We start from the raw sequence: 23,599 nt of genomic DNA, 5'->3' as shown, positions 1-23,599 counted from the left end.
GGGATGTCAAGAAATTTTAAGATTGTAAAAAAGATCCTAAGATCAAAATGTTTGAGAACGTTTGGGCTAGATTTTGCTATTTTGACAAAGTAGCCCCCAAATCTCAGCAGCTTACACAAAATGATCTCTCATTCACACTACAAGTCCATTGGTGTTGGCTGAGGGAATGTGCTCATTGTTTTCTCGGGAGACCAGGCTCACGGAGAGTATATTTCATCAAGATTCTACACTCATAGGGCACCTAGGTGGCACAGTTAGTTGGGGATCAGACTCTTGGTTTCAGGTCAGGTTGTCATCTCAGGGTCATGATCTCAGAGTCGGGGGATCGAGCCTCTTGGGGTCCATGCTCAGTGCTGAGTCTGCTTGGGATTTTCTCTCCCTCTCCTGCTGCCGCTCCCTCACCCCTTAAATAAATAAATAAATAAATAAATAAATAAATAAATAAATAAATCTTTAAAAAAATTCAACACTTCAATAACAAGAAAAATGGCAGGATGGCAGAATCTGCAAAAGCTTATAAACGTTACCTGGAAGTTACATATGCTACTTCCACTAACTAGTCATCTTTCTAAGAAAGCCACATGGTCACACCTAACTTCAAGCAGGCAGTAACACTTAATTTTGCCACATACCCAAAAGAAAAACCAGAAATATTTAGTGAACAATACTAATGACTACCATGCATGCCAATTCGAATCCATACACTGAATTAAAAAGGATTATGAGGCTGCATCTTAGAGAGCTCCAGAAGCTTATTAGCTTTTATTGCTGCTGAAACAAACTACCACAAATTTAGTGTCTTAAAGCAACACAAATGTATTTTCCTATCGATCTGGAGGTCAGACATCCCAAAATCAGAGTGTGGACAGAGATGCATTCCTTCTGGAGTCTCTAGGGAACAATCAGTTTTTTGCCTTTTCCAGCTTCTAGAAAATGTGAACTATAGCAATATTTATCCCTTAAACCAAAAGTAATTGAGCACCTGATAGATATGAGGTACTATTCTAAATGCTGGGGATGCTAGGCTGAACAAAAGTCAAAGTCCCAACTATTATAGGGCTTACATTCTAGTGGAAAAAAGAACTGAAGAGGTAGATAAACACCCATATATACTAGGAGATTGATATGTACAACGAGGAAAATTATGGCAGGAAAAAGTAATTGAGAATGATATGAAAGGTGCTATTTTAGATAAGGTGGTCAGAAAAGGACTTTCTGATCAGACAATGATTGAGTACATCCCTGAAGAAAGTGAAGGAACAAATCACAATATCTAGAGGCAGAACACTCAGGCATTAAAAATAGTAACAAAGAGGTCTTAATGTAAGAGGATGCTTGGAATGTCTGAGAGACAGCAAGGAGGACAGGGTGTTCCTAGAGAGGATGAGAGGAGGAGATGAGGTCAGAGAGTGAGCTCAAGTGCAGTAATAATGCAGCGTCTTAAGGACTATGATAGGAACATAGCCCTTATTCTGAGATGGGCAGCCAAAAAACCATTTACTTATAGGAGTGTTATGATACAGGTGACATTTTTCAGGGGTCACTGACTACTGTGGGGAGACTATAACCCTGGGACAAGCTTAAAAGCCAGAAGACTAGTCAGACGGTCTTTGCAATAACATAGGATGGAGATGATGTTGATTTAGATGAGAACTGTAATGGTGAAGGTGGTGAGAACTGTCTGGATTCTGGATATAGTTTGAAAAAAGTCAATAGATATTCTGATGGATAAAATTATGTGGGTATGAAAGAGTCATTACCAAAGGAGTCATTACCAAGAAAAGTGGTCACTCTTTAAAACAGAAAGGAAAGGAAGGGAAAGGGGAGAGGGAAGGGGAGGGGGAAGACAAAGGGGAGAGAGAGGGGAGTGGAGGAGGGGTGGGAAGGGGGAGGGGAGGGAAGAGGAAGAGGCCTTCATCCAACTTCTCAGTTGAAAGATTTTTGTATCAGAATGAATAGATTTTTCTGGAAAACTAGTTCTCTGACTTAGGGAAGTCCTTGGATATCAGTCAGAAGAATGATAAATCTTATATAAACAAAAAATGTTTATCTACCATCAAAAACTTGAAAGAAAAAGATTTGAAATGGTGTTAGGCAAATCGGCCACATGTAGCTGCTTGTGCACATGTGTATAGTCTATGAGAAGTAATTTCTCTTTTATGAGTCCCAGTTGATGATGTAGCTTTCAACATTATTACATCATGATTTACTATTATCTAATCCAAACCTGAGTAAAATGGCACTGTCCTTCTCTGAACAGAATACAATTTCTCTTAAATAGATGTTTTAACAAGCCTGTATGAAGGTCACATTTGCTGTCAATTGCACAGTCTCAGCCTAAGGGGAAAGGCCATGCCAAATAAAGCAAGACACTAGTCCGAGGTGGAGTGTTCCTCCACAAGGGAGACAGAATTTGCTAGTGCCATCTACAAAGGCCAGTTCTCCATTTCTTTGCAAAATATTGATATTAATGCATTGATTAAGCTGGATAGAACTAATAAGCATACATGTTATTCATCCATTTTTAAGTATGAGAACATTTTAAATAAACGATGTTTTGTTTTAATCTACTTTTGTTTCAACAGCCAGACACTGAATCCTGAGTCAGGCTACACTGAGAACAGACCTCAGAAAATTGTGTTATAGATATCTCATTTCTATTTTCAATTCATCACCAAGTTCCTTTTATTTTCTGATTATCATTAGGATATATCCACTTGTCCCTCTTATCACCATCACCATCCTGATGCAAGCTAGAGTTATCTGGGGCCCAGGAGTAACAAGATCCTCCCACCTGACCTCCGCATGGATATTGCCCAGCTCCAAACCTTCTTTGAAGAGCAATTGGAATGATCCTCTTCAAAACTCAAATCACATATTATTCAGCTTAAAATCTTTCAAAGGCCTCCTAGTTCACAGGATAATGAAAAACCACTGGAGACCTGCACATGACTGTAACTGGCCTCTCCATCCTCTTCAGCAGGAGGCCCCTGCTTCCCTTACTGCTCTTGGTGCTGCCCTTCTCAGGACTAGCTCTGCTTCCCACCATTCCAGCATCTTTGCACAAGCTGTGCCCCTTGCTGGGACACAATTTATACCCACCTGCTCCTGGTTCATCTCACTTTCAGATCTCTAATCACTCTGCTTTTTTTCAGAGAACATTTCCCTAACCATGCCACTCTACCCCAACAAGATGAGATCTCCCTGTTACATGCTCTAATCACCCCACATTCCTCTAGCTCACAGAACTTAGGAAGGTAGCAACTTTAAACTGTGCAATTATTTGATTAATGGTTGTCTCCCTTACCAGACAGCAAGCTTCAAGAGGGGGGAACCCACGTCAGCTAAAGCTCAGCAGCCTGCCACAGAGTAAGATAGACACTCAGTAACTATTTGGGTGATTAACATAACATAATTTAAAAAAAAAAACAGAAAAACAAATGCATATGTAAATTATTCACAAAACAAAGGAAACATTTAATAAAAGAAGAGCAAGAATGCAGTATGTCAAAATACTTGAGTAAAAGTGAAACATGTATTTAGAATCTAGAAATTTAAATAATCAACTATAATTGTGAAATGGATAATTGCATGAAAAGAGGCTTGGTAAATGCAGATCTTTTGATTTTGTTCAAAGGCCATTCATCTGTTCATCTGCTGCCTTGTGGGCCTGCAGAAAACCTTACAATTTTTTTTGCTGTATGTTAACAGCCATAAACCATAATGGTAAGTATTAGGATTTTTTTTTATATTAGTGCTAAGAAAGAGATTCAGATGCCACTAATTAATGCACTTAGAAAGCAAATGAAACACATGTCAGAAACAGAGCCTCGAGAAATAAGTGAATCAGAGAACCATTTCAGGGCATGGAGCCCAAAATTATAGGTCTAAAAAGTGACTGGGCCATTCACCCTTTTATCTTTGGAGGGCAATGTTCAAAATGTATTGCAAACATATCACCAGTCTTACAATCTGAATGAGTTCAATTTCAGTTGTATGAATACATACACAAGACAAATGTTCTCCCTGCTCTGCAGCAATCATAAAGCTTTTCTTAAAAGACAGTCTGCTTTCCAATCAGTGTGAGACAAATCTGTGCATCCTTCTAGGAGGACTGTACAGTGGCTCTTTGATCTTTATTTAGCTTAAAGACTCAAAACAATAAGCTCTCAAACATTTGTCTTTATATTTAACAAATAGAAACCAATGTTGCCCTGGATTCTAAAATGTACAAAAATACTTCTAAAAATGAAATAATAAAAATAATGTCGAGTTTTATAGTTCAGGCTGGCCCAACATCTCCCTATGAAAATAGTAAGAATTGTTGTTGACATTTTTAAGAAGGAGTAAATCCGTTGTTTTTTTTTTTTAAGAGAATTCACAAGCTGGGGTGAGCAGAGGTGATGGGTAGAGGGAGAGAGAGATAATCTTAAACAGATTCCATGGACACAGGGCTTGATCTCACAACCCTGAGATCATGACCTGAGCCAAAATCAAGAATCAGATGCTTAACCCACTGAGCCATCCACGCACCCCAGGAGTAAGTCCATTCTTAATCACTTATCTCAATTCCCATATTATACTTTTTATTTTTTTTAAATTTTATTATGTTATGTTAGTCACCATACATTACATCATTAGTTTTTGATGTAGTGTTCCATGATTCATTGTTTGTGTATAACACCCAGTTCTCCATTCAGTACGTGCCCTCCTCAATACCCATCACCAGGCTAACCCATCCGCCCACCCCCCTCCCCTCTAGAACTCTCAGTAAAGACTAGACTTAGAAAAAAAGTTTTGAGAAACAAAGTGAGGTGAAGCAGAGCAAAACTGTAATAAAATTTCATCTTGACCTCATTAGCAAAATACTTAAACAAATGGAATACTGTGTTTATAAGAAGCTGCAAGAATATGACCTGCCTTTAAAAGTTGTGGAGACAACTCATGAACATCCAAACCCCACATCTGCCTCTTTGAACACATAGAACCAGGGCTAGTTGTAGTCATCAGTGCCATCACCCTTTCTGTGCACACAGTAGGATTGCATTTATTAGGATGACATAGCCATGAACTTGCTCTGGCCAATGAAATATTAGAAGTTGGGGCGCCTGGGTGGCTCAATCGTTAAGCGTCTGCCTTCGGCTCAGGTCATGATCCCAGGATCCTGGGATCAAGCCCCGCATCAGGCTCCCTTCTCAGAGGGAAGCCTGCTTCTCCCTCTCCCACTTCCCCCACTTGTGTTCCCTCTTTTGCTGTGTCTCTCTCTGTCAAAATAAATAAAATCTTTAAAAAAAAAGAAAAGAAATGTTAGAAGTTATGGGTGTCACCTTTGAGTAGATGCTTTAATAGCTAGTGCACAATTTGCAAGGTTTCTTTGCCACTGCCACTGACTGCCTTTGCTGCAGATGGTAGAAACTCCTTCATCTTGGTCTCCAATTGCAAAGATTTTGATTAGCACCCTAGCCAATCCACTGTAGACATATATCTTGAGTGAGAAATATGTGTTTGTTCTTCTAAGCCTTTAAAAGTTGAATTTGTTTATTTCTCTACGATAACATAGCCCATCCTGAGTGATCCACACTTGCAAACTCAAGTCATCAAAAATAATTTCAAAATTTTGTATTATGCCTATATATGTTTATGTATAATCCCCATTTACTTATATTTATATATGGGCTTCACAGAATAAAAGAGATCCAAGTATGCAAAGATTACAGAATGTCATCAGGTTTCAATTTATTAAAACTCCTCACCTCTACATCTTTTTCAATTTTCTGTTAAACTTTTTTTTAAAAGATTTTATTTATTTGACAGGGATAGAGAGAGAGAGAGCACAAGCAGGGAGAGCGGCAGGCAGAGGGAGAGGGAGAAGCAGGCTCCCCACTGAGGAGAGAGCCTGACACAGAGCTTGATCCCAGGACCCTGGGATCACGACCTGAGCCAAAGGCAGTCGCTTAACTACTGAGCCACCCAGGTGCCCCTCCGGTAAACTTTTTAACCTGAGAGAAGAAAACTATATATGTTTCTATAATTATCTAATAGTAAGTACATTTGTTGTACTCTTTTTCACAGGTACAGCACAATTTACTCGTTACCGAAAATAATACCATTTGTTCTTAAAATACATTGCCTAGGAAGTAAGGGTTCATTCTCTAGTATCTCTCAGTGTAATGCTCATATTAAAATATCTAAAACAACTTTGATTTTCATGCATTATCAAAAGGAGTACATATCATCTTGAGGGATTGTACAAATGACTGCACAATTTGTTTAGCAATGCCAAACATTAGAAATGTCATGAGTCAGTTGATGATTCAACAAAAGTCCTTGAGCACCTAGAAACACATCTTTTGTCTGCTGCTACTGTTCCTTGACTTAAGTAACAACTCAGAGACAGAGAGAAGCTGAAGGAGAGTTTAGTTCATCCACCTACACAGAGAGAGATAAATCTAGTTTTCTTGCTTCCAGATAAATGTCAACAATTTTTATGTCATTTAAACAAAAACAAATTTCCAAGCAGGCATTCCCTTCACTTCAGACAATCTCCTATTTCTGCACTCATGGCAGATCTGTAGACTCTTCGTAGGAAGGTCTGTACATAAATGAGAGTATGCTATATGACAGGAGAGCAAAAGTGAGCAGTTTCTTTGCCATAGCTGCTATTCTTCATTTATTAAGTAGAAATGCATGGAAAGTAATCAAGCTATAGCAGTTCTCTCATCCGTAATACAGGGCTAATCACATAAGCTACTTCAAGGGATTGTGAGGTTAAAATGAGCTAATCCATACAGACTGCCTGATGCCTAGTGGTTCCATAAATTATAATTGTTATTATGGTAATAATAATTTGCAAGGACATTACTATTATCTAAATCAATAAATTATATGTGTGTAGACATTTCCTAAGTTCATTTCCATCATCCTTTTTTTTCCCACCCCATACTTATCCATGGAAATTTCAGTCAGTCTCCAGGCTTCCATTATCAATTCTAAAAAAAGATCCTATGTTTACATACTCAACCCTGATTTTCAAACTGGTATTTCCAATTCCCTCTAGAAAATTTTCACCTGGATGTCCCATCATTTCTCCAAACTCCTAATGTCTACATCATGTGTCATATCCCCAATCCCAGGCTGGCCTTAGACTTGGGTGAGGATGGCCCTTATCTTAGGACCTGACTTAGAGGGGTTTGCTCCTAGCCTTCTCTGACTGCATTCCTCTCCACAGAGCAGAACTTTGCAGGACCAAGAGGTGTCATCACTATACAGATCTTCCTCAACCTTCCATGGAATTATGTTCTGATAAACCCATCATAAATTGAAAATACCCTACGTCAAAAATGCATATAATACACTTAACCTAATGAACATTATAGCTTAGCCTAGCCTACTCTAAATGTTCTCAGAACACTGACATTACCCTACAGTTGGGCAAAATCATCTACCATGAAGGCTATTCTATAATAAGGCATTGAATACTTCATGTAATTTGTTGAACACTGTAATAACAGTGAAAAACAGAAGGGTTATATGGGTAAAGAAAGGTTGTAAGTGTATCAGCGGTTTACACTTGTGAGTGCATGGCTGACTGGGAGCTGCGGTTCACTGTTGCTGCCCAGTATCACAAGAGAGTACCATACTGTATATCACTAGCCCAGGAAAAAATCAAAATTCAAAACTCAAAGTATGATGTTTACTGACTCTGACTCACCTTTGCACCATCACAAAGTTGAAAGTTGAACCATCATAAGTTGGGGACCATCTGTATAGTTCTATCATAATTTCCCTATTTTTTCAAAAGCAAGTAAAACTATTGACAGATCACTAGTCTAAAAGTAAGTTTCCCAATTATCTGTATAAGAATTAAACATTCAATACTTGGTTCATGAAAGCTAACAAAGTCTTACATTTAATATTTCTATAAACAATGCTAGCTGATTTGTTAAATCTCTTTTCTGTCTGTGCTTTGATAATTAGCTCTCCTCCTTCTCTCCATTTTCCACTTCAGAAAACATTTCTGACTTTAACTTCTCAAAATTGGAACTGAACAATTTCTAAGCAGGGAAAAGATAAATGACCATTAATTGAACTGATAATTAACCACCTGAAAATCAACAAAAGACTGAGTCATCATCATTTCCTGTCTTTCTATAATTTTAGATTTTATTTTCCTCTTAGTAGAAATTGTTATCTTCTGAAATCAAAAGACGTGGCAGCTGTGCATAGAGTAGTGCGCCTTGGCCTCTCCAGAATTGAAGATGTCTCTTCTGGCACTTCTCAGCATTTGGAAAGCTGGGACCTTCCCTCCTGTTATCAATGAACCTGACTCCACGCAGGCAAAATAACCAAGGAAGGGAGAGCTGATGTTGATTTTCTTTTCTGCCTCTGGCGAAGGATCTGCCAGGCCTATTGGGCAGGTCACTTAAACTTTTCTAGACTTCACTTGCCTCATCTCTCAAATGCATAGCCCTCTCACATCTAAAACTCTGCTCCTATCACTTTGTGGGAACTTTAAACACACTACAAATGACACTTTTAGGAGAAAAATGTTCAATATGCTTTTCCTCATTTGCATGTGTGTGATGATTCATGAGACCACTTGATTTGGGGAAACATAATGAAAGACAAAAACAGCAGCTAACCAAGTAAACTCATTTAAATGATGAAATGAAACCTTTGGAACCATTGATCCATTGCTATAAGATAAGCTCTAATCAAGGAAGCAGATACACATGGCATACCAGGCCTTGGTGTTTTCTAATTATCTTCTGTAAAAGTCTACCTTTCAGCTGGTAAGTGTGCAGTTTCCAGAATACCTCATGTTCTTCCTCACCTACAACTTTCCAATTTTTTTTTTTCTTCAGAGTTGTATCATTTGTCTAGAAAATCCCTATACCTACTTGAAGATGCAGTTCCCCTCGTTCAAAGAGCCTGCCCTCATCACTCCCAGGGAGGATTAACTGGTCATACGTTTGTCCATCCTGCTAGACTGTAAGAATCTCTGAATTTCCAAACCTAACACAGAATTGAGCATACAGATGGAACTTAATGCAATTTAATAAATAATATACAATTACTCTTAGTGAAAATATTTTTTAAAACTTCTGTTATTGCTTTTTCTTATAGTTTGACATTTCAGTGCTATTCCATGGAATTTCTAAAGGTTAACTTTTTATCTTCCTCATGCTCCTGTCTGTTATTATGATCTTAAAACTGTGCTGCTGCCACAAAAGTCGACAGCCAAGCATTACTTCTATCTCATGTATTTGAAATGAGCTGTAGTCTTACCTAATGTGTTTTGTGTGTTGGCCCAAGTGTCCAGTATGATGTTTAGCCACACCTGATGTTTTGCACAAAACTTGCATTTTCCCTTCAATGTTCTGTTGATGTTAAAAACCAAATTGTAGTACTGTGAAACTGATGTTTATAGTGTATACTCTTATGGTTCATGGTAGTCAGTAATTAACATCATAAGATACATTTTATAGAACAAGTTGGAGGTACTTGAAAAAATTTACAGTTTGGAGAATATACTGTGTTTTTCTTAAGTGATGAATTTTGGAAATATTATTTTAGCTTGATAAATACTATCATGTTGCAAATGTCAATAACCTTCATCAACTGCCTAAAGATAGATTTTTATTGAAACCAAATATATTGCTCCAATGTATAATTTAAGGTAAAAGTCACGAGCCACTTCCTCAATGCTGAAATGAATCTTTAAAAATATCCAATTCAAAAATGGGCAGAGGACCTGAATAGACATTTTTTCCAAAAAAGACATACAGATGGCCAGCAGACACATGAAAAGATGCTCAACATCCCTAGCCATCAGGGAAATGTAAATCAAGCACAACGAGGTATTACCTTACACCAGTCAGAATGGCTAAAATCAAAAAGACAAGAAATGAATGTTGCCAAGGATGTGGAGAAAAAGAAACCGTTGTGTATTGTTGGTGGGAATATAAGTTTGGTACAGCCACTGTGGAAAACAGTATGGAGGTTCCTCAAAAAATTAAAAATATAGCATTAAGGAGCCCGTGATGTGATGAACACTGGGTGTTATATGCAACTGAAGAATTATTGAACACTACATCTGAAACTAATGATGTACTATATGTTGGCAAATTGAATTTAAATTTAAAAAAAACATTTAAAAAGAGAAAAGTAAGAAAAAAAAACATATAAATACCATATAATCCAAAAATTCTAGCACTGGGTATTTACCCAAGGAAAATGAAAACACTAATTCAAATATATGCTCCCCTGTGTTTATTGTAGCATTATTTACAATAGGCAAGATACAGAAGCAACCTAAGTGTTCGCTGATAAACAAATGGATAAGGAAAATGGATAATGGAATATTATTCAGCCTTAAGAAAGGATGAGATCTTGCCATTTGCAGCAACATGGATGGACCTAGATGGTATTATGCTAAGTGAAATAAGTCAGACTGAAAAGAGCAAATACCACAGGATTTCACTTATATGTGGAATCTAAAAAAATAAAACAAATGAATAAACAAACAAAAAGCAGAATCAGACCTATAAATACAGAAAACAAACTGTGGTTGTTAGAGGGGAGGAGTGTGGGGAAGGGGCAAAATGGGTGAAGGGAGTGGGAGATACAGGTTTCCATTATGGAATGAATAAGTCAGGGGAATAAAAGGCACAGCATAGGGAATGTTGTCAATGATATTATAGTCGTATTGTATAATGACAGATGGTAAGCATAGCATAATGTATAGAGAAGTTGAATCACTATGTTGTACACCTGAAACTAATGTAACATTGTGTGTCAACTCTACTCAAATTAAAAAAAAATTTTTTTAAATACCCCGTTGGAATTCTGCTATTGCTCCCTGCATTTGGTTATGCTGAACTCTGGAGAGAGAAGGGAGAGGAAATGAAATAGTACATGTCTCCCACACATGCTGCAGTCACCTTGGACTTCAGCGTGTTTAACCAGCTACCAGAACACCTCCGTCTGAGGTTTGAATGGGACTGATCTGGGGGGAGTGCTATAGAAATCTGGCCCTCTCTTAATGTGACTTCCCATTCCTGCTTCCCATTTTCCATCTGAAACTACTCCAGTCAATCACAAATAATTTTCAGAGTTTACTAGACATATGTTTCAGGAAACACGAGATAATATGGTAATTGTGCTTAATTAACAGGACAATAGCTGTGATTGATACATAGCAAGGGAACAGTTTCAAACTAAGCAATGTGTATATATTCAAACTGAAAGCTGCTGAGCCCTGGATGATCAGTAGACACAGATTTCCAGAGACGGGAATGGGGAGTGAGAGAAATAGGACCTAGGTCGAGTGTGGGAGTGGGCAGAGAAGTTTCTTAAAGAGAAGTCAAGGTATATAACTTTGATGGAGGCTGAGTACATATGTCTTAAGATGCTGCCTGAATGAACAAAACAGAAGAAAAACCAGTTCTCAGATAGCAGAGGTTATACACACACATACACACACACACCCCTACATACTTATATATAGAGACAGAAACAGATATAGAGACAGAGGGAAGGAAAATGAAAACTATCTTACCACATGAACTCCAGAAATATTTAATAATTACTCCAAAATTTACCTAGAATTTTTCAAATCTTGGTTTCAAAGGCAATGCAATAAAAAACCGAAGTAAGCTGGAGTACAGGATATATAAATTCTTATTTCAAGAAAATTATCATTCCCAATCTTTTTTTTTTTTTTTTGAAAATTTTCTGTACCTTAAAAAACAACAACAACAAACCCCTCACCTAAACTTTAAGGATTCTGGGAAATGATCATCATGAATGACCTTTATAGGACAAACACCAAAAAAGCACAGCTTTGCTTTGATTGTTAATCACCCACCTAAATCCTTATGTAAGCAGCTTCCCATACTCCTTCTTTGTAAGCATTATTTTTTTTAAATATGGAACACATTCAACACCGACTGCTAAATTGGTTAAATCCACATGGCAAGAAGGGCAGCCAACAATCTGGAGTGTGTTAAAAATGGTAATACATTAAAAATAATTTCTTGCAAACTCAGTGACAGGGCAGAAACTTATAAAAATAATGTTGACATTCTAATTATACTCTAGTAAATTCATCAGGACTATATGTATGTGAGTATATATACATATTTAAAAACAGATATAATAGGAACTTACATAACCATGAAGCTAAATACTCGAGCTATTATCTTTCAAGCAAACTCACATTTATTTTGCCTAAATATTTATAACACTGGGTATCATAAGTCTTTGAGATATCATGAAAAGATGACTTGAATGAATATGCCAATTGCAGAAAATATGACTCATGCTAAGTATTGCCTTAAAGAATTTGAAGGATTCACTTGCTGTGAATATCAAGAAGCATATAAATCACACCTTGGCAAAAAAAGCTACTTTGAAATTCTAACTAATTTCAAGATGAGAAGTATCTTCACATGTCCATATTGCAGGTATGGGCATGAAGGTTAAGGAAGGTAAAAATACTTTCACCAGAATTGTTTTAATAAAATAATTTCTCTATTGAAATAAGACTTACTTTAACTTAGATGCTGCAAGAAGACCTTTATAGTTATGAACCACACATTTTTTTTTTTTTTAACCAATGGACACAAAAAGAAATTCAGTTAAAAAAAAGAAGAAGAAAAAGACAGAGACGGGGCGCCTGAGTGGCTCAGTTGTTAAGCGTCTGCCTTTGGCTCAGGTCATGATCCCAGGGTCCTGGGATCAAGCCCCGCATTGGGCTCCCTGCTCCATGGGAAGACTGCTTCTCCTTCTCCCACTCCCCCTGCTTGTGTTCCCTCTCTCGCTGTGTCTCTCTCTGTCAAATCAATCAATCAATCAATCAATCAATCAATCTTTAAAAAAGAAAAGAAAAGAAAAGAAAAAGAGACAAAGCTGAAGTATGAAATTATATGAGCTTGATCCTGGCTCTGTTTGGGCCTCTTTTTCTGTACAGGCATACCTCATTTTATTGCACTTTGCAGATATTGTGTTTTTTACAAATTGAAGGTTTGTGGCAACCCTGCCTCAAGCAAGTCCATTGGCCCCATTTTTCCAATAGCATTTGTTCACTTTGTGTCTCTTGTCACATTCTGGTAACTAACCCAATATTTCAAACATTTTCATTATAATTATAATTCATAATAATTACAATTATTTTCAATATAAATATTTGTTATGGTGATCTGTGATCAGTGTTCTTTGATGTTACTATTGCAATTGTTTTAAGGCGCTGCAAACTGCAGCCATATGAGACAGCAAAAAACTGGTAAGTATTTTGTGTGTGCTCTGACTGCTCCATTGACTAGCCATTTCCCATCTTTCTCTCTTTCTTTGGGCCTCTCTATTCCCTAAGACACAACAATATTAAAATTAGTTCAGTTAATAACCCTGCAATGGTCTCTAAGTGTTCAAGTGAAAGGAAGAGTCACATATCTCTCACTTTAAATGAACAGCTAGATATGATTAAGCTTAGTGAGGAAGGCATGCTGAAAGCCAAGACAGGCTGAAAGCTTGGACTCTTGCACCAGTTAGCTAAGTTGTAAATGCAAATGAAGTTATTGAAGGAAATTAAAAGTGCTACTTCTATGAACACATGGAAAACAAGAAAATGAAATGGGGGGCGCCTGGGTAGCTCAACTTAGACTCAGGTCATGATCCCAGGGTCCTGGGATCGAGCCTCACATCAGGTGGGAGACTGCTTCTCTCTCTCTCTCTCTGCCACTCCCTCTGCATGTGCTCTCTCTCTCAAATAAATAAATAAAATCTTTAAAAACAAAACAAAGCAAAAAGTGAAACAGACTTACTGCTGATATGGAAAAAGTCTGAGTGGTCTGGATAGAAGATCAAACCAGCCACAACATTCCCTTAAGCCAAAGCCTAATCCAGAGCAAGGCCATAATTCTCTTCAATTCTATGAAGGCTGAGTGGGTGGGCAAGCTGCAGAAGAAAAGTTGGAAGCTGGCAGAGGGTGGGTCAGGAAGTTTGAGGAAAGAAGCCGTCTCCAGAATATCAAAGTGCAGGATGGAGGAAGCAGCAAGTGCTGATGTGGAAGCTGCACCATTTTATCCAGAAGATCCAGCTAAGACAATTCATGAAAGTGGCTACACTAAATAACAGATTTTCAGTGTAGATGAAACAGCCTTATACTAGAAGAAGATGCCATCGAAGACTTTCACAGCTTGAGAGGAGATGTCAATCCCTAGCTTCAAAGCTTCAAAGAATAGGCTGACTCTCTTACGGGCTAATGTAGGTAATGTCTTTCAAGTACAGCCAATGCTCATCTACCATTCAAAAAATCCTAGGGCCCTTCAGAATTATGCTAAATCTACTCTGTCTGTGCTCTATAAATGGAATAGCAAAGCCTGGATGACAGCACATCTATTTACAACATGGCTTACTGAATACTGTAAGCCCACTATTGAGACCAGCTGCTCAGAAAAAAAAGATTACTTTCAAAATATTACTGCTCATTGTACAATATATCTAGCCACCCAAAAGCTCTGATGGAAATGTTCAATGAGATTAATATTTTCATGCCTGCTAACACAACATCTATTCTGCAGCCCATGGATCAAGGAGTCATTTCAACTTTCAAGTCTTACATTTAAGAAATACATTTCTCATGAGGCTATAGCTGCTATAAATAGTGATTCCTCTGATCTGGGAAAAGTCAATTAAAAAACTTCCAGAAAGGAGTCATCATTCCAGATTCCATTAAGAACACTAATGATTCATGGGAAGAGGTCAAAATATCAACATTGTAGAATTTTGGAAGAAGTTGATTCCAGCCCTCATGGATGACTTTGAGGAGCTCAAGACTTCAGTAGAGGACGTAACTGCAGATGTGGTGGAAATAGCAAGAGAACTAGAATTAGAAGGAGCCTGAAGATGGGACTGAATTACTGCCATCTTATATAAAACTTTAACAGATGAGGATTTGCTTCTTATGGATGAGCAAAGAAAGTGCTTTCTTGAGATAGAATCTACTCCTGGGTGAAGATGCTGCAAAGAATGTTGAAATGACAACAAAGGATTTAGAATATTCTATAAACTTAGTTGATATAGCAGCAGCAGAGTTTGAGAGGACTGATTGCAATTCTGAAAGAAATTCTACTGTGGGTAATGGTTATCAAACAACATAATAAAAAAATTAAAAAAACAAAAATAATATTCAGTAAAAACAAACAAAAAACAGCATCATATACTCCAGAAAAATCTACCATGAAAGGAAGAGCCAATCAATGCGCAAACTTCATTTTAAGAAATTGTCACAGCTACCCCAACTTCAGCAACCCCCACTCTGATCAGTCAGCAGCCATTAGCATTGAGGCAAGACTCTCCACCAGCAAAAAACATTACAACTTTCTGAAAGCTCAGATAACAGTTAGCATTTTTTACCTTAATTTTTAATTAAGGTATGTACATGTTTTAGACATAATGCTATTGTACATTTAATAGACTACAGTGTAGTGCATATATAACTTTTATACGCACATGGAAACAAAAAAAATCATTTGACTCGCTTTATTACAATATTTGCTTTATTGCAGTGGTTTGAAATAGCACCCGCAATGTGTCCAAGACATGCCTATACGTGGGGGAAAAAAACAAGTTACAACCCCCCTCTCCCTGCCAACTCTTTTTCCCTCTCTCTCTCTCACACACACACACACACATTATCACCCTGACGAGACATTCATTTGTTAATCACGGCTCTAAGATAGCAGATGTGGACCAGAGCTCTTCCTTCTTTCACAAACCAGAAAGTTTGGATTATCTCCGGGTTGAGGAACAAGACCTGCTTCAGGCTGCTCACACGCCTGCTAGATGTTGGCTATACTTGTCACCCAGATACCTGAGTGTCTGGGGAAGTTGTAAAACAGCTGGATGACATTTATTGTGCATACCCACATGACGATTTAACTACAACAAAAAAGCTTTCCTGACTGAAGCAGAACATGTTTCAAAGTATATTTGAATCAGGATGTGACCAGACAGAATGCTATTGCCTTTAAAGATTTATCTGTATTAAGTCAACCAATCTGTCAATGAGGTCAATTGTAACCGCTGGTCGTCAACTCAATGGAAGTCACAGTAGTTGAGCTGAAGTTGAGCTTGACCAGCCAGTTCAGTCAAAATATTTGATCAATAGTCTGGTAAAGAACACAATTTAAATTACTGCTGCCTCCTTCCCCTTGCCTTAATTTATTTTTTTCTCACTCACACTGTGTCTTGCTTATGTGAGAACAAAGTCTTCATTACTTAATACAGACGAGTGAGTCTCAAAGCTTCTTCCTTGATTCTCCCTGCAAGGCTGCCTGGGAGGGCTTGGTGAGTCGGAGACTGGCCAGATTGAATAAAATCCCACACCATTCCCCAGATCCAATACTCAAAATTTCCTTTTGAATCTGTTCTATATTTTGTGCTTCTATTTAAGGCATTTGGCTAAAGGGGTCTTTGGGGTAAGAGGGAACTGACTGGAAGAGATGGGCTTTGCATTTGTGATAAAATCAATTAGTACATTTTAGATAACTTTTATAAATACTGAATATAACATATAGAAGGAAAAATTCACTAAGCTTTTAATGAAATGAGCAATTCCAGAAAGAAAGCATTCTCTGTGAAAACAAAATGTCCGTTCTGGACACTGGATCTACTTCCATCCCCTTCCTATGTTCAGTTCCTCATCAGAATTGCTAAACATGGTAGTGAAGGTCTGAACTTCCCAACTTCCTTACTCTGCTGTTCTGGATGCAATTTGTTTCTGCCAAGGAGCTGTCTCGTCTTGAGATCTGGAGAACGCGAGGGAGACAATGACACTTAGGGGGCAGATGGGCTCCAAGAGATGTGGGTGTCGGTGGCAGTTGGGCCCCATGTTTTTCACTTGCTTGGTGGGTGTAGGAGGCTGTGACTTTGGCCGCAGCGTGGCTGAGGTAGCAGCAGTTGCTGACCTCTGGAGTCTGGAGTGGTGTAAAAGTTTTGATGCCAAAAGTCATGTGGTGGCTTCCTGACTTCTACTCCTCCAATGCGTTAAAGATTTTTGTAAACAGTTCATCTTTATATTAAACCCATTTTTGCCTGAAGTACACAGCATTGTTTCTGTTTCCTGCACTGAACCCTAACTGATAAAATGTCACTATTTAGGAAAAGTAATGTGTACTATGTAAGCATTTCTAATGATATTGAAATTTTGTTTAGAGTGGAACCCTGATGCTGATATCTCTATTCTCTGGCTTTTCTCCTGTATCATCTCTTTTTATCTTGCTCCAAACACAGATCTAAGCATTGCTTTAAATTCAAAGACTTCCTGCAATCATGGCCTCCCCCAGTGTTTTCTTTCTTTGTCCTCCCTTAAGTCTTTATCAGGCCTCCTCATTCCTCCAGTACCCAAACATCTTCCTAGAATGTCAGTATTCTCTCTTCTCTACCATTCGGGATCATTCACTGTCCCAGCCTCTACCCCCAACTCGAATAAGCAAATTCATCCTAATAATCTATATAAAACAAAAGGAAATCTTTAGAACTTTGAAGGTTTTCTTGTTCTGTTTTTGTTTTGTTTTTCAATACGTGCCCAACATCTTACCCTTTGCCTCAAATACATTGTCCAAATTTTTCTTCTTAGTAACTATAATTCTCTTCTTAGGCAGAGTTCTGCCAAAAACAACAACAAAAACCCCTCTTCTCCATTAGAGCAGAAATGAAGAGCTGACTATCCAAGAATTGTTCTTCTCTTTCATAGTGTAGTGTTGTTGATGGGAAGTTGTGCTCAGACTCCGGTGACATTTCCTAGTTCCCTTATGACAAGTTTTGGCCAACGGATGCAAGACAAAGTGATCTGTGATCTAAGGTGCTTATGGATCTAGTGTGCCTTCCCCACATTACCTCCCCTCCTAAAATGACCCTGAAGCCATGTGTTGAAGATAAATGCATTCGAGGTTGAAGGTGACGGTACCCCTGAATGACTATGTGGAGGAGAGTTCTCACCATCCGTGCCTGCCTACTGCATTAGGCAGTGACAGAAACCAACAAGAAACTTTTACTGTGTTAAGACATGAGGATTGGGGGGGCGGGGCATTTGCTAAAGCACTTAGCCTTATCATAACATTTAAAACAACTTTTAATTTCAGTACCTAATTATCATGAGTATGTGCTTCCAGCCTTTACTAAATAGGCTAATCAAAATAATGTTTCTAAAATTGTTGAGAGACAGAGATTATTGAATAAGTAGATGTGCTGAGGAAAATACTATCCTTTATCAAAATAAACCTGTTTTCTTAAATAACATTTAAAGTATTTTTTTATTACCAGATGTCTCAGGTTTTGAAATAGTAGTATGTTTTATGAATCTACAATAAAGCAAATGATCTTGATATTCTTACTTCTCAGAGCAATGAATAGTATCTTTTGAATTAGAATACAGTTTGAGAAATAATGAGATTTTAGCATTAGGGTTTTCTTATCAATGGAGTTGAAGAAGAGACTAAAACCATGAATTGTGCAGATCTCTATAATAGGGGAAAAAATACCTCTTTAAAAGTAATGAGCATTGGGGCGCCTGGGTGGCTCAGTCAGTTAAGCGTCTGCCTTCAGCTCAGGTCATGATCCCAGTGTCCTGGGATTGAGCCCCACATTGGGCTCCCTGCTCAGTGGGGAGCTTGCTTCTCCCTCTCCCACTACCCCTGCTTGTGCTCCCCCTCTCACTCTTTCTCTCTCTCTGTCAAATAAATAAATAAAATCTTTAAAAAAAAAAAGTAATGAGCATTAGAAAAAAAGAAGTAATGAGCATAAGCATTAAAGAGCAAAGTGTAGAGCAGGTTTTCTCAACAGTGGCATTATTAATATTTTGGGCTGGGTAGTCTTTGGTTGTGGGAAGTGTCCTATATATTAAAGTATGCTTAGCCGCAGAAATGGCTTCTACCCACTAGATGCCAATGACAGCCTCCTACAAATTGTAGCAATCCAAAACCTCCTCAGGTTTTGCTGTCTCTGGGTAGAGAGCAGAATCACCCTCAGGTGCAAACCACTGTTCCAGAGAACATTTAGCATAATTTTAAAACAAACAACAAAAAAGTTTGCATTTTTTTCACTGTTATCTCTCTTGATAACAGTTCTTTTTTAAAAGATTTTATTTATTTATTTGAGAGAGAGTGAGAGAGCACAAGCAGTGGGGGAGAGGGGAGAGAGAGAGAGAAGCAGACTCCCCGCTGAACAGGGAGCCTGATGTGGGGCTCAATCCCAGGACTCTGGGATCATGACCTGAGCTGAAGGCAGATGCTTAACCGACTGAGCCACCCAGGTGTCCCAACAGTTCTTGATAATACAGTTTATTCTTAATTTCAGAAAACATTTTTAAAAGTCAACATTGATATCTTTGTCGAAATGATGATAAAATGTGAGCTGAATTTTAATAGTTAGATTGAGCTGAAATGTCTCAGTCAACCATATCTGAGTCTGTCTATAACTAGAGTTATGCAACACCTGGCCAAGCCCTGTCTAAAAATAGAACAAGAAAACCTTCAAGGTTCTAAAGATTTCCTTTTGTTTTATATAGATTATTAGGATGAGTTTGCTTATTCAAGTTGGGGGTAGATATTAATAAATATGTACTATCTAAATCATGGGCTGTTAGTCCCATTTGATTCTCTCCAACTATACCTGAGAATTTGATTTGTTTCAGTGGGGCAGTTTTTAGAGGAGTGCTGAAAATTTAGAGTTTGTGATCAAGGAGAATGATTAGGACTGAGAGGGATACAAGGGTTATAATATATTTAATAGGTTGGCTTAGAAATTTATCTTGTCTCAGGGAGGAGTTGCCATGACAAAACCAAAGGGAAAGCCATAAAATGCTTTAATTTATGTTTTTTTTTTTTTTTTTTAATTAATGACCTAAGGATAAAAAGAGAAAAGAGTTGAGGTAAGAAGTAAGAGAAGTTTTTTTGGGGAAAAAAAGGGTCCTTGACCCTGTCCATTCTTTTGCTCCAGATTTGTTGGGGAAACCGAAAATAGAGGAGACCTGTGCCCAGCATCTCATCTGGAGTCCTTGGGGACAACAGGTACCTGGGGACACCCACACTACACTAGTACATGCATCATCACGTGGAGGAGATCCTGAGGAATATCAGGAACATGATTGTCCAAGGTTGTCTCAACCCAAAAGCTTCCTGAAGCAGAGAATGGTGTGGGAGAAAAGCTAAATATTTCTGTGCACCATGAATTATGTAGATCTTAGGAGGGCGGAAGGGAGTGAGAGAGGGGTGGGAGGGAGACGGAGAGACAGAGAGCATGATAATGAATCTAAAAGGGGTTTGGAACATGACAACTGATACTGCAACAGAAAATGACATTGACCATATGGTCCTCACCTGGCAGAAAAATAATCAGGAGATGCCATAATAAAGATTATGACCTAGGGCCAGATGATTTTGTACATAGTCAGGTCAAAGCCTAAATGAGAAACAAGTCTGCATGTCCCCCACTCTTTATTCCAGGAAAGGACATAAGCCCTCCAGGACTGAAGTGTCACCTAGAGTGGAGAAGTAGGAATGATTCTGAATGGACTGAGGTCTAACTAACATAGAGTTTATGGGGAACTAGCCACTATACTGTTTGCTGCCATAGGGCAGAACTGGGGCTTGAAATAGACAAGTATATAAAGTCACATTGTTGCACCCCTAAATTTTCATCCTGTAAAATTTAGACCCTTCACTTGAAAGCAACGAGAGTTCTACCCTTGATTTTCAATTGATCCTTTGCACTTATATCCATTCCGTAGCTGAGAGCAGAATTCTGGGTAAGCCTGGGCATACTCAGTTGATTTCAACCTTTTCTAGAATATACCCAGTATATCCTTAAATATTAAAGTAACTTACAGCCTAACATATATGCCAGGCAACCAAGAGAAATTATCATTAATAGAGTTGTAAACATTTTTACCACATTTTCTTTTCAGCATTTCAGCTTTGGGTTCCTTACTGTCTTTTGCCTCTTAACTCCAGATCACTTTTTTTTTTTAGGAATATATAACTTTTTCACAGAGTTCCCCTGTCTATTTGTATTACCAAACAGACTGTAGTTATTATTTTAATACATGAGGGATGGAATAAAACGAATTCTACAACCATTTTATTGGTTCAGGATCAGAAAACAAAACAAAACAAAAACACTACACGATCACATTATCTTTTGTCCTGAATGTCTTAGGCAGAGATGGAAGTGGAGACCCTGAAAAATGAAAAACAGACCAAAAATATCACAAGATTCCTTTCATTTACTGAGCCCAGCCTATTTAATTTTCAAAGAATGAGGTCAAATTTGTGTGAAAAGAAGGGACATGTTTTGTTACCCAGACTCAATGAAGCCTTGGTGTGGAGTCTTGATGGGGTGCTATGAAGAAGAACAATGTCTCTCAGTGGCTAGAGTATCACAGGTATGAAAATTCTGGTTTTGTTTGTTTGTTTAAGTATAGCTGACACACAATGTTACATAGTTTCAGGTGTACAACATAGTGATTCAACAACTCTATATCTTATGCTGTGCTCACCACAAGTGTAGCTGCCGTCTGTCACCATACAATGCTATTAGAGTATCACTGACTATGTCCCCTATGCTGTGCCTTTTACTCCCATAAATTACTCATTCCATAACTGGATTTTGAAATAGACTTGAGAAACCCAGCAATTGTGCTTCTCGACTTTCTATTTCCCAGACAGAGCTCCTGTTCCTTTGTGTGCATTTCCCCAGTTGTCCTAGAGTTCAACAGCAACCTGGGCATAGAAATACCCTTCTGTCACTTGGGTGAAGCCTGAGACAGGCTTTGTGTCTACAGAAAGTTTTTCTTTATAACAGAAGTAATATGTGTTGAATATCTTTGTTTTTCTAGGAATGATGCTTTATGTACATCATCTTATTTAATGTGCCTTAAGGGATGTGTTTGTGTGCGTGTGTGTATAAACAATGCATGTGAATATATCTATATATTTTTTTTGAAGGAGAAAATTGAGGTTAAATAATTTGACAAAGATCAATAACACAACTAATAATTAAAGAAGCCCAATTCAGAACATGGCCAGGCATTTTGGCCATAAAGCAAATATTTTTCCACTATCCTTTTTCAACTTCTTTCTGTATTTTATTTAAATTAAGAAGGATGATTTACCACTAGATCGGACAATAAGACAGGGTGGTCATAGTGTTTGGGATGCTAATAATCTACAATCTATGGGGTTCCTGATAGAGACTTCCTAAAGCCAGCATCTCTTTAGGCCAAAAGCAATAAAAACAATAACTAATTTGGTAACCTAACACTTATATTAATTAATTATATTAACACTTATATTAATTATATAATTAATATAATAGATAATATGTATAGAGCATTCAGTACATGCTGAGTATGGTGATAAATAGCTTGAATTAACTAACTCATGTAATCCTTAGAACTGCAAAACAATGATATGGATGCCAATATTACTGCCCTTTTACAAATAAGGAAACCAAAGCAGAAAGGAATCATCTCATATCTATAAATCTGATTTAAGAAGTTGATGAGAAAGAGAAAAGAAACATCTCTCCAAAGGAGGATATTACATAGTCCAAATGTCTATGTGGGTTCTGGTTGGCTAACACTCCTGATTAAATACCCCAATTTACTTTGAATGGAACACAGGTTTTTAGGCAGGAGCCTGGGTAAGACAGGGGCCAGGGCGACAGGTGTGCCCCAAGCCATACACCCCTGGAGACTAGCACAGCATGGCCTAATTCAGGATTAGGCATGTTTTTCTATTAATTTTATTTGTGCCAGTTATCAATGTATTGCCTCACAGCTCCAAATACATCCTTCAATAACTGCTCTGAGAAAATGGAGGTGAGCTTTTTAACATTTTTTTCTACTGTCAGTAGGGAAAATGTTAAGCTTTGTGAGTAGAGGGCACACAGAGACTGCAGGAGAAAGCGTTTTTCCTTCCTGGTTCCTGTGTGCTTGCCCAGCTGACTCCTGAAGCATGAATGGCTACTCATCCACCCAACTTCTACAGTAGGCATGGCTTCATATGCACCATGTTCCTGCAAGACATGTTGTGTCACTAGCCTTCAGCTTCTGCAGCGTATGTGGCTTCCCCAGTGTCCAATTTCTTCAGCGCAAGTTATTTCTACGGTACCCAGGAACTGCAAAAACGGCTACTTTTCCAGGGTGCAGATCCTGAAGGTATGACAGCCAACACCACTCATCACCAGTTTTTTCCCCTGACATACTTCTCAGGTGGTTTTGGAGTGCAATGCTCTGGGGATACACCTTCCTGTAAACAGAGGGTGGATTTCCCATAATTTCCAGAGGGCATCTTTCCAGCAAGGTCTGCCAGTGAGGCAGCGGAACAACTTTTCTGCCATCCTAGGCCATGGCTTTGTCCACTCCAACAAGATCTGGATGTCTGGAGGGGCGGAGCAAGATGGCGGAGGAGTAGGAGACCTGGATTTCGTCTGGTCTCAGGAATTCAGCTGGATAGGGATCAAACCATTCTGAACACCTACAAACTCAACAGGAGATCGAAGAAAAGAAGAGCAACAACTCTCTCATCAGAAAAGC

At 38.2% G+C, this 23,599-nt stretch overlaps 1 long non-coding RNA gene across 1 annotated transcript in view; it reads right to left on the bottom strand.

Moving 5' to 3' along the window:
- Positions 1 to 3,307: 3,307 nt before the first annotated feature.
- Positions 3,308 to 23,599, bottom strand: part of LOC110571211 — a 305,087-nt gene continuing 284,795 nt past the window's right edge. The window contains exon 3 of the long non-coding RNA XR_002479774.1: positions 3,308 to 3,359. This is a non-coding gene — a long non-coding RNA (uncharacterized LOC110571211). The remainder of the gene's footprint in view (positions 3,360 to 23,599) is intronic.

Source organism: Neomonachus schauinslandi, chromosome 2 (assembly GCF_002201575.2).
Source record: "Neomonachus schauinslandi chromosome 2, ASM220157v2, whole genome shotgun sequence".
NCBI classification, from domain to species: domain Eukaryota; kingdom Metazoa; phylum Chordata; class Mammalia; order Carnivora; family Phocidae; genus Neomonachus; species Neomonachus schauinslandi.
Note: the sequence above shows the minus strand (reverse complement) of the source record. Positions and strands in the feature narration are given on the sequence as shown.